At 37.9% G+C, this 12,922-nt stretch overlaps 1 protein-coding gene across 1 annotated transcript in view; it reads right to left on the reverse strand.

Annotated features, from left to right (window-relative positions):
* Positions 1 to 12,922, reverse strand: part of LOC135216469 ((E3-independent) E2 ubiquitin-conjugating enzyme-like) — a 561,446-nt gene that overhangs the window by 270,170 nt on the left and 278,354 nt on the right.

Here is a 12,922-nt window from a genome sequence, read left to right on the forward strand (position 1 = left end):
TTTGGTTCCAAACCTTGATTTCATTGTTTAACTGTCTCAATTTTGGTAGATAACACTGGTAATGCATATTGTACCTAGCTTTTAGTTAATAAATGGGCCTAGAAGCAAAAATTCATAAATTCATTAGGTTAAACGTGAATACATTCAACCATGCTTACCATACTTGTGGTTTGTCTAATAATTAATTAGTATTTCTTATATTCAAAAATCATTTACTATTTATGAAATAAGCAACCATATTAAGAAACAGCTGTTTCCCAGCCAAATGGAGTGAAAACTTAAGAGCCAAATGAAGAAAAAATGCAAATAAAAGCAGCTAAAAGTACATTAAAGTAAAATGAAATTAATACTTGCAGTAAACCTATTAGAGAATGGCTAACAGTGACAGCTCCTAACTACACACCACCCATGGGAAAAATTAAATAATTAAACTATAAAAGAAAGCTACCAATGACAACTCCTAAAAACACACCATTGGGCAAATTATGTAAAACAAACTCACACACAGAAGTTAATACCAACAAAAGATAATCACAACGATGACATGACAAGAAAATAACGACAATAAAATGGGTCACTTCTACAAGGGCAGCCTGGTAAGAACTGTATGTTCGTTCTCAAGTTCCACAAAGGTGAGGAGAGAGGTGAACATCATACACAGGTCTGGGTACGCACAGTATAGGCATCTCAACCTTCAACATATGATATGGTATGACTGGGAAGTCCTGATCCAGAGAAATAAGGCAACATATAATAATATAATGGGATTCTGATATACAACAAATTTAAGACCAAATTCAATCAGTGCTTCATCAGGAAGCCTTGGGTGGAATGCAACAATAACTCAGACTACTCAAATACTTACAAAATAAATGTACTATATCATGTATGTTCTAAAGAGGTCAGTATAAAAAAAATTTGCATTGAAATGAAAGTTCAAGGATAAGGTTACATAAGTGTCAACAGCAATCAATTTTTTTTAACATTTGTCATCTGTAATTTTCAAATATCTTTACCATCAACCTTTGTTTTTTGTTAACTATTCCTTGTGCAACGTTAAATGTGTAAAGTGCTCTTTTTGGTCGCTTCTCTCTTTTCCAAACTGAATAAAACCTAACTGATCTAGGTACAGTGGTCCCTGTATTCGTGGGGAATGCGTACCAGACCCCCCCCGTGAATGGTTAGAACCCGTGAATAGTTGGAAAACCCTATAAAAATGCTGAAAACAGCCTATTTTGTTAGTTAAAACTCGAGAAAAACCTATTAAAAATTTTCATACTTGGTTGTTTTAATAGTTTTATCACAAAAAGTGCATTTTATGATGAAATTGATAACAAAAAACAGGAATTTGTGGATATTTCTCAGAGAAAAATACCACAAATATGCGAATTTCCTGCGAATAATGCGAGGAAACGTTCCCGAGAGAAATCTGTGAATGTGTGAGTCAGCGAATCCAGAGAATGCGAATATGGGGGGTCCACTGTATTTGTCTTTGCCCTTTTTCCATGAATTTCTAAGCATTAATAGTCTTCATACAGTTACTTTAACTACCGTAAGTTTCCTTATCTTACCACGTGCCCAAACCATCTCAATCTTTGATATCTTAAACTGATCTCAAGCCTGCCAACACACTTCTCAGCAATTTCCCCACTAGTGATGTGATCATACAAATGCATTCCAACCACAACTCTGCATTTCATGGTGACACTTAAAATTGACATTTGTATAATAATAAAATAAAATTATTCAATTTATACTTACCAGGTAATTATATCTCTTGAAGTTTCACTCGCTGGCAGCTTAAATTTTGAAATTCGCAGTAATGCTAGTCTGTGTAGGTTAACTGGTCCCGTCCACTTTCAGGGTAAGGAAGAAACAACACAGCTAAGAGTCATCAATTGTTTTCTGCCCTTATGTCCATATGAGGGGAGGAGGGAGGGCTTTGATTCATAATTATGTACTTGGGAAGCATAAATAAAACTTTATTTTATTATAAAAATGTCATTTTTATTATGTAACTTACCAAGTACTAATTATATTGCTGAATCCCACATTGCACTGGAAGCAGGAAAAAATGGTCTCTTTCTATTCCCAAAAATTATTGATGATAATGAGTTAGAAAATATGAAATTGCTAGCATTGATACAATGCTTGTTGTCCCTTACCTGGTAAGAGAGCTATTGCAGGTAGATACTGCCTCTGGTCGGTGATCATCTTAATTGTATAGGGTGTAGCAGAGGAGCCCTGACGCACCTCTACATTAGTGAGAGCTTGTAGCGAGGGATAAGACCGTTGGGTACCAAGCACACATATACAAGAAGTCCCTGGTTATCGGTGGACTTGGTTATTGGCAATAAAGTTTTATGGTGTTTGTCTAATGCTGTAAATTGCTAATTTTCTGCATTTCTGGTTATCGGCACTGATACATACCTAAAAGAGGTGTCATTAACCGGTTATCACTAAAATAAGGTTATTGGTGCCATAGGTGCCAAAAATCGCCATTTTTTTTATTATCGATGATTTTTTTATTATCAAGCCATCAGAATGGAAACCCCGCCAATAACCATGGACTGCCTGTATGCTACATAATTGCCGCAGCCCAGGGCGCAGTACCAACAAACCAATCGACCGGACATAAATACCTACATCAAATACCAAATTAACACCCGACCATAAAAACACTAAGACTGGTGGGTACTCCAGGTATACTGTAATCCCAGGCTTCCCTCAAACTCGATACCTTAGTTTAAGGCGAAGATGACAGGAAGGTTGCAAGGCTTCCTATACTTTGTCCCCAACACCATACCAGCCACTGATAATGGACCTAAGTTACTGCAATCATTGCATGTTGTTTCTACATCACGAAGATAATGGGTAGTGAATATATCGACTTACACCTCCACTAAGTCGCTTGTAAAATACAGGGTAAAGATAAACTACGTCTGAAGGCTAACAAAGTTGCAAGCACTTTTACTTCATGAGCTTTAGCTTTGAAGGAAGATGAGACTTGTTCTTCAATCAAAGAATGAGATCAGTTATCAGATCTCTCACGAAGAAAGACAGGGCATTCCTTGTGAGGGTACAAGACGGATTCTTCACTGAGCCCTAAAGATTACTCGAAGAGCCTCACATTTTCTGTGATTTATGGAAGTAATACCTCAGGGCTCTTACTGGACAAATAACTCTCTCTCTATCTTTGGGGCCCAGAATTTCTGACAGACTTTTAATAATGAAGGAACATGACCAAGGTTTGGCTGGGTTCTCATTTTTGCTAAAAAGCCCAGGGTGAATGAACAAACTGCATCTCCTTGGGAAAATGCAATTTTTTTATCTACAGCATGCATTTCACTGACCCGCTTAACTGTCGACAATGCTACTAGAAAGATGGTCTTCCTGGTAATGTCTCATAACAAAGAAGAACACATAGGTTCGCAATGAGGACCAGAGAGCCATTTCAAGACTACAGTGCGCCTCCATTATTACACGGGAATAGGATCCAAACCTACCCAGGAAGGGCAAAATAAGCGGCATTGCAAGAATCCCCTCTTATAACTGGCTTATAACTGCCAAATACCTTGTCCCCCTTAAATTAAAATGCTTATAACTGCTTATTTTAAAATTTTAACTGCTTAATTAGATAGATCAAACAAAAATATACTACCTTAAAAACAAAACTACAGCCCAAACCATCATCCCAAAACACCTAAAGTGACATTTTCATTACAGTACTCTCCAACTAATGTTACTAAGTAGGCTATCTTCTTCTTTCTCACCATTACCCATACATTAAAGGGTCAGTTGCCTGATGCGCCTTCTTCACTGCCTTCTATCAAAGGAATCATCCTCCACCAAACCTCTTCTCTCCATATCTTCCTTCACTTTATCTCGCCATCTAATTCTCTGTCTCCCTCTCGATCTTCCTCCTCTAACAGGTTCCTCCCAGGCCCTCTTCACTCTTTACTAAGTAGGCTATATACACCCCTAAAATGCCTATAACTGCCTATTTTAACAGTTCGTCAAACTTGACAGTTCAAACAAAACTATACCTCAAATTATCATCCCAGAGCACCCTAATATTTCAAAGTCATGTTGCAAAATTATGCATCAGCCTACATCTGTTATTCTTGAGTATGCCCTATCTTTTAGAAACATGTTTTCTTTGGCCTAAGTAACTTTCCACATCATTCTGCACCAACATTTTATGTACATATTAATAGTATTTTCTGGTGTAGTAAGATGATCTTGAAATTATATTTACATACTACGTATACATTTATTTATTTTAGGATTGTACTATTGTACAGAGCATACATGGCATGTATAGTGCAAAAGTGGTCTAACCCTAAAAAATGGCGGTTTGGAGTTAAAGGCAGGAATGTGTTGTCCATAGATTAAAAAAACCTTGTATTGCTGTTGGAAAACGCAAAAGCGAACATTCTGCAGGGTTTACTAAGGTCTAAAGCAGCGTGTTTCGGTCCAACAAGAGGTACAGACTAAATATAGATCGGGTGCACCGAAAGCTCCTTCTCCAAGGCTTGACCCCTGATTGAGTGAGGGGAATAACTGCTGAACTCGAGAGGACAATTGGAAAGTGGAGGTCTCGAAACAAAAGGGATCTCGTAACCTACCTTCAGGACCTCCACTATCCAAGCATCCACTGCTCTCTCCTGCCAAGCTGACCAATGGCGATAGAGACAAGCTCCTACTGCAGTCTCCGGGTGAGGTTATGACTCCTACTTCTGAAAATTCTTACACAGAGGCAAGGAAGAAGAAGAAGGTCCTCCTGGAGGTTGAGCTCTTCCCCTGCCCTTAGAGCCACGCCAAGAACCTCTCCCGCGTTTCAAAGAGTGAGCACCAGAAGAGGAAGCTGAGGCGCCAGAAACCTGAGATGTACTCTGGAAAAACGAGCCAGAAGGAGGAGGTTGTTGGGCTGGAGCAGAAGGTACGGATCTGGCACTAAACTTACGCTTACTCCTTGAAGGAACTGGAGGAAGACCAGAGGAAAAAGCCCTTGATAAGGCCCAGTGAGCTTGGGAAGAGGCATCACCTTGATGTTCCTTCAAAACCTCAGAAAGCACAGACATATCAAATAGGGAATCGCCAAAAGGAGAAGAGGACAACAAACGGTTTCTCTGAATCTCCGATACAGAGGAGGGTAACTGCGACAAATACAGGCTACACCTTAGAGAAACAAGAAAGGCCTGCACTGAAGCGGCAAGCTCGTTCTGATGTACAGAAGCGATTGAAATAGACGAGCAGAATTTCTCAAAAAGAGCAGCATCGGGAGGAACAAATCCAGAGTCCTTGATATTAAAAGACCTCCAAGGACTCACATATTGAAGGATTGAGCTTTTTGTAAGGGGCTCAAAACAGACTCCATGGCAATAACATCTTCGATTGAGACCGAGACCGAAGCCTTGGAAAGCAAAGGTTGCCCCGAAAGTCGGACAAAATCAGGATTTGGTTTGGGGGGTCGAGAGAATGAAGTATCATCCGCCACCTGATAAACTCCACTCCGGTGTCGTAGAAGAGAAGAGAGCTTCCTCTTCCCTTCCCCGATCACCTTCAAAAGTTTAGCGGCGATGTCCGCCCTCACTCTCGCGAACCTCTGAGCAAAGGGAACACGTAAAAATTCCTGCGCGGGGAAGGACCGTCAAGAAAAATCCCTTCTGTAATACAATGAGGCAGAGGCTGCTTCTGCTCTTTAGGCCTCACCTGAGGAAGAAAACTCAAAATCAAATCAAAAAGTTTCTTGAACTCGACATCATGATCGCCGTTTAAAGAAACATCAATATCACACGAATCCACGTCATCATCACCATCGTCAGATCCTAACTGAGAAACTTCCCCTGAAGTAAGATCCTGACGACTAGCTATCTTAGGTCTAACACTAATAACCCTCCCCCCTTCTTCTAAATAAGCGCCCTTTAGCACTGTTACGGGACTAACAGGGGACACATTGGGTAAAGAATCGTCAGGCACCTGCCCGGACCAGATAACCCCTAGGCCTTCGCCACGACGGGGTTCACAAGCTGGGGTATCTGTCGCACCGTTACCCATGGTGCTGTCGACAGGTACCTGACGAGGAGCTGAAAATGAATCTAAAAGTGTTAGACATTCTGGTAAAAGCTTATTCAAAATTCTCTGACAGCTTGTTAAACTTGGCTGAAATATCTCTATCTAAACTAAGCTGTAATTTTTCAAACTTTTGTTTCCAACTAGTTTCCATCGCCAAAAACTTTGAATCAACATCAGAAACGACTTCACTATTTACCGGTTGTACAGGTGGCAAAGCATCAATTAATTCGGAATCGGAATCACACGATACCGATACCGAAGAGCCAGAACCATGAGCGCACAAATCAAGGAAATCATTAGATACAGGTCTAGCTACCAATTTCTTTTTTTCCTTAATAAATCTGTTACGCTGCAAGATTCTTTGATGTTTCATAGTCGTCAAGTCTTCGTTAGACCAAGGCTTGCATAAGTCACAACGACAAGTCAAGTCACAAACCTGTCCAAGACAAAAGCTACGAATGTCAAGGGGCTCATACTCCCTGCTACTCATCCTTGTCCCACAAGCCGGGCAATTCCTGATGTTGCTGGCAGAAGGAAGCATTGAATTATCTTGGCAATCCATTGGACTGTTGGACAGGTCGCGTAATTCCGGGTCGCGCAAAAATTCGTAATATATGTAATATACATACCACAATAGAAATAAAAGTTAATTTACTATTTCGTGGATGTAATACGTGAGTGGTAATTATCATAAAGTCGCATTAACAATTAATGAGAGCTTTAAAGGCACAAAAGGGTTTAGGAAATTTATAAAGAGCGGCCGTGATGTAAACAACACGGGCGTTCGTTAACAACTGATTTTCAAGGGAAGGTTTTGTAACTGTCAATGGCAGTGTTGCCAACTGGTGGACAGAATAGGAGGTAACAGGGTTGTCAATGTGGTAAATTTTGGTGCGTTTTTTGGGGATTTAGGGCTAGATAAATTATATTAAGGTAATGTCTATTAATATCAAAATCAAGCTGACCACTCACAACTGAACTTCAGTCAAGAGCTGGCAGGAAACTATTGAAGACTCTCAGCTGTGTTGTTCCTTCCTTACCCTGAAAGTGGGAGGGGCCAATTACCTTCACAAATTAGCATTACCACAAATGTCAAAATTTAAGCTGCCAGCGAGTGAAAGGGTAATATAATTACTTGGTAAGTAGTACATATATAAAATCTCAAGTTTCTCTGTAACCCAAAACTCTACTGCATGAAAAAAAAGCCTTACATAATCATTATCAAATTTTGTTAACTGGTACTACATCCAAGCTGCTGCTGCTCTTTTCTCAATATACAGGACAGTATGGTAGTTATCTTTTCACCTCTCCCTCAACATCCAAGCAGTCACTCAGCACAGGGATTTTTCTTTACCTCTTATCAGTAACAATATGGCAGGTTTTCCAAATGAGACATTTCACTTTGTTCTATTTTCAGTCACCATAAACTTGGTTTACCATACAATAATTTTCAAATTTCTCCTACAGTGTACTCTTCCATATTTAAGCATTCCTAAGTGTCTTCATTTTCTCTAACCTTTTATAGCATTCTGCAATACTATGGTAAACAATAAAGTTCATTTTCTACACCTTTCCATAGCTTCATCCAGTAATATGATAAACAATAACTATGAGCTCCTCTTTGATAGGCACCAATATTTATATCAAATTCTTCTTATATATTTGCAATTGTTTTAGCTCTAGATCCTATGTTTCATAAAGTACTATTATTTGCTATGAAGTTTTCAAAATATTCTTTAGGTGAGACTTAGTACTTTACCTATCAAATGCCTTCTCAAAATCAACTGCATGACACAACTTCTTCCTTCTTAATATTTCTTCTCTATTGCTATCTATAAAACCCTGTCTCTGTTCTGATTTTGTTTGATAAAAAGTTGTTCAAAGATTATTAAAAAAAAAGCATATGCAATAGAAGGAAATTTCACTCCAAGGGTAAAGAAGATAACCCTTTACCAGTGCTTCTATGAAAAAAAACTCTTGAGGAAGAGGATTCAGGACATGATACAATAAGATGGTGTACTAAATGAAATTAGAACATGGAAGACCCAAGAAATTGGCACAATGTAATAACTGAAAACAAAGATTCTGCATGGCTCATACGGCTCCTGCCCTTCAGAAACAGGAACTAGTTTTCTGATATTACAAAATACTATGTGCAGGAAGATAACAAGGGTGACACCTTAGCTCTCATTCAGTCAAGTAACTAGCTGGACAAACAGTAAGTGAAATTGGGTTAATGAATATTCCATGGAATTGACTGAACCAAAAAGGACCCATAATAATAATATCTAAATTTCTAGATAAAAGTTCAGTGGCCTATTCTCTGAAACATAAGAAACTAATGACTTCATTTCACTGATACCAGTTCAATATTGTGAAAATATACTTAGTGGGAATACATTAACACTAATCTGAAGCTACAGAAAAGCACCTGAATCTTTCACACTTACTCAAAACTGGTTGTAAATTTACTGGACTACCAAAAGCAGTGGATATGATACATCAAGCAGTTAAACAATTGTGACTGAAAAAAAAAACTATAATTGAGGTAAGACAAGTGTCACCAGGTTTGTGTAATACTAACTGGAGTGGGAAATCAGTTATCTATTTCTCTCTCGAGACCCCAATATAATAGCTTTTAAAACTGATGGCTAACACCTCTGTCTTTGATCCACATTAAAGTCTGAAAGTAAAGAGAGCAACTTTAGATACATTTTCTGAATGAAACTGCTTTTAAACCTTGAGAATAACTTACCAAATATATAATCATCATCATCATCATCATTCAACTTTATCTGATTCTCCCTTTTTGAAGTTAAGATATAAAATGTGTTCTTTCCACTCTCCTCTGCCTCATGCATTTTATACTTTTAATTAATTCATCATGGAGCACCTGGGTTTAGTAGTTTGATTAAATCTGTGTAAACCAATAATGTACATTTGCATGTCACTAAAGCTCCGAGTGTTCTGGCCACCTTCGGCTCATTACAGTCATACCTTGGTTAATGGATGCCCCACTTCATGGACAATTTGAATAACATGTTTTGTGTGAGAAAAAAAAATGTGCTCCATTAATGGTTGTTTGCTCCAGTTTACAGACTGACAAAGACGACCAACTGGAACATGTATGATAAAACAAAAATTCCTTCTATAACAAAACATAAAGTGGCCATCAAAGGAGCCAGTGTTGTTAAGGCAGTGAAATCTGTTTCGAAACAAAGATCTCAGACAACTGAAGAGGTTAGATATTGCTGCTAATTTAATAAATGAGTTAACCAGTGATAGTGTTACTGAGACTATGTATGTGAAAAGGCAAGACATCTGCATGCTGATCTATTGAAAACCACCCTTGGAACAAGTGTTGATTAAGGTAGTCCTCAAGAGGTCAAGCCAGTCATGGGCGATTTGAGAAATTCAAGAAAGGTGGCATACACAGTGTGGTGAAGCATGGAGAGGTTGCTAGTACCAATAAAGATGCTGCTGAAAAGTCTGAAAAGTATGTGACGTTTCCAGCACTATGTGAAGGCTGAAGGTTTAGTTCCCTATCAGGGCCCATGTAATGGCTCTGTATATTTAAGAGGGTTTCTCTGCATCTCATGGGCTACTGTATGAGTGCAGATGCCATGATACAGGTGGTTCAAGTCTGTAAAAGACTAATAAATTTTTATACCTTTGGTTGACTATATATGGCTGCTTGCTTCCCAAAATGGCAGCAGTTCAGGAAGATGACTACAAGGCTTATTTAATTTTTAATGGTGATTACAATGTTCATCACATGGAATGGCTGAGCTCAGTACTGCCACATAAATCACAGTGTTCCTGCTTTGGATTTTTCCACTATTTGTGGTTGTGACCAGTTAATAAATGAACCCACACATCAATCTGGCAACCTTCTTGACCTAGTATTCACAGATGTTACAGGGATCTCTTGTGGGATAGGTTCTCTGGTGGGTTCACCTGATCATAACTTTATTAAGGTTAATGTGGAGATGGATGGAGTTGTTCCTGATGTTAGATTTTCAAGAAAGGTATATACAATACTTGAAATCCCAGGCCATTTGGGATGGTATTCACCATGATCTTATTGAGCTTAGGGGGAGCAATAATCATAGAAGTTCAAATACTGCTCAGTCCTCAAATGATCATCTTAGCACTATTATTGAGAGGAAAATTACTTATGAAATCCTTAAATTCTGTCTTAAAGATAAACCGTGGTTTAATGCTGCATGAAAGCTTGGCTACCATGAAAAACAAGACACTTATTATAATCTATGGAACCAAAACTGACCAGGCTTCTTGTGGCATAATTTCAACGAGCTTAGAGGTCAAGCTCAGGTTGTCTATGAGACAGCTGAGAACTTATAATGAGGGTGTGAAGATCTTGCTCTGCAGCAATGATGACCATAAGTGGTGGTCTCCTCTCCAGTCTGAAATCTTTGAAACTCATTCTAGCATTTCTTCCCTAGCAGCAGCTGACAGAACTGCTGTACTATATTGAATAAAAAGAAAGCTGAACTAAACCTTTGGCTCAAGTCTTTTTGAGCAAACAGAGTGGTGAGTCCTTGGTGTTGCCTCAGTCATGCTCTCCAGAGCCTAAGTTGTGTTTATTGGTCTTTAGATTTAAAGAAGTTAATACTGCTTCTGGGGCTTGACAATCAAGGCAGCATAAACCCTAACAGAAAATTGTCCTTCTTTTCCAAAAAGATTGCTGATGTTATTGCTTCTAAGATTACTGTTTTTTAAATGGTAGTCAGACTTGATATATAATTTGTTTGGAGAAAAGGAATCATTGTTTCATTACTTAAGGAACTAGGTCCATCCTCATACCCCTCAGAATATAAGCTGACTTCATTTTTCTATCTCATGTAAGGTTTTAGAGAAGCTACTAAATATCTTTGTAGATTTGCTGAAGATAATAACCTGCTACCAGCATTAAGTTTGGGTTTTATAAAGGCCTTGGTAACTGTGACGTTCTCGTCAATATCTAATGTAATTGTGATGTAACATCAAGAATTACTTTATGGCAGTTATAAACCAACAATGACTTGCACATAGCCTAAGCCCAGTAGGTAAATCATAAATGGAAAAGTTTTTGCCTATAAGGATGGTGTAACATCCAAGGACTATTTGTTAATATAAAACTATTTCCGGCACCATCCTGCTCGAAGGCTATGAAATATGCGTTCTTGTGGTTGTGTGATACAGGTGCGGTACTTCTCGTTTAACGACAGGGTTCTGTTCCAGTGAAAAGTCGTTAAACGAATTTGTCATTAAACGTGTCATTCTCTTTATTTCAACTAATAGCATTAATTTTCTGTCATATATTATACACAGAACTAGTTTCCAACACAGCCTACAATTTGGCAAAGTTCTGACAACACTTTTTATCATTTTATTACTCATATATTTTAACTTTATCATTTTATAAATTCATAATGTATAATTTTCTTTAATACAGTGTACCTTATATAACACATTTAGCCTACATTCACGAGTTAGCCCACTAGTAAGTAAATACAAGTCAATACAGTACTAAACTTTTCTCAGAATCTGCACATTATTTGTCAGTGATTTATTATAGCTATTAGTTTCTTCATCATTCATTTTTATTGTTATTGTAGAGGGTAGTGAGAAGAAAAAAAATAAATGAATAAATTTCAGCAATCACGGGCATTTGAATGTCGCCGTCATAACGTAAACAAAGCACATCTCCATCTATTGAGGAAAGTGGATACTAAACTATTTGCTAATGGGATAAGCATTTTCTAGCATTGATAAAGATTTACGCTTGCACTTCTTACCTTTAGTATCATCTGATCTCATGGGTGACATATTGAATACATATGTAAATACTACACAGTTGTATATAAAAAAATATCAAACTGTATTACATGTAAGCGTTTCAAGAATACTAAGGTAAGGAATTCGTGCATGCCAAATGTCTCATTGTTTTGATTAAAAGGATTGACTGGTAGAGACTTCTAAAGTGGAATATTTAAAAAAATATATTTATTTTCAAGTTAATATAAAAAACATATTTGACTTCACACATTTTCTTTTCATTACTAAGAATTCACACATTTTCTTTTCATTACTAAGAATTAGTCTCACTAAAACAAAGATATGGCATAATTTTTGGTGTCTTGAAGTTGTAAACAAATGTGGCAACACAATTTTGGCCACGCAACAAACTAATGGCGGCTAAATCAAGCCAACCAGGGGAGTTCCCAGACCATAGAATGCCAACTTTAAAAGGTTCAACTGTATAGCTTTTCTTTGCAAAGTAGTATATTAAAGCCGTATTTACTGCTTTAGCCATAGATTTAAAGGTTTTCAAAACCTAAGCTAGGCTAGATTATTGGCACTGAATACCCTTTCTCTTGGCCACCATTGGCAATGTTTTTATTACCACCAAAATCTGGTGATACAACCAGAAAATAAGAACAAGCTGCTGTAAGCACTTGATGTTTAGTCGAACACAGCAGAAAACAGAATGAGGTGATTAGCTAAGTCGTTCTTAGTATTTCTGTTAGGGGACGGCACTGCAAGCCTACAGTGAGCATTTGAATATAGGCTGGCGGATGTGGACAGATATAGCCAAGGGAAACCCTTTAATGATGAGGATAATGGACTCGATATTCCCACTACACCCTGGCCAAATCAAAGGAACACAAACCCCAGGTTCATATGAATTAGCCAATTATTCTTTTCATAAATTCTCTCTTTAAGCTGTTGCATAAATTCTCTCTTTAAGCTGTTGCTTTCTTTGATTTTAAAACGCTTCAACTTTCTAGAGGTAGGTCTATTCCTTCCTTCATGGGGTGCTTTTATTCTACTTTCCCTT

The sequence above is a fragment of the Macrobrachium nipponense genome, chromosome 6, assembly GCF_015104395.2.
Source record: "Macrobrachium nipponense isolate FS-2020 chromosome 6, ASM1510439v2, whole genome shotgun sequence".
Classification (NCBI taxonomy): Eukaryota; Metazoa; Arthropoda; class Malacostraca; order Decapoda; family Palaemonidae; genus Macrobrachium; species Macrobrachium nipponense.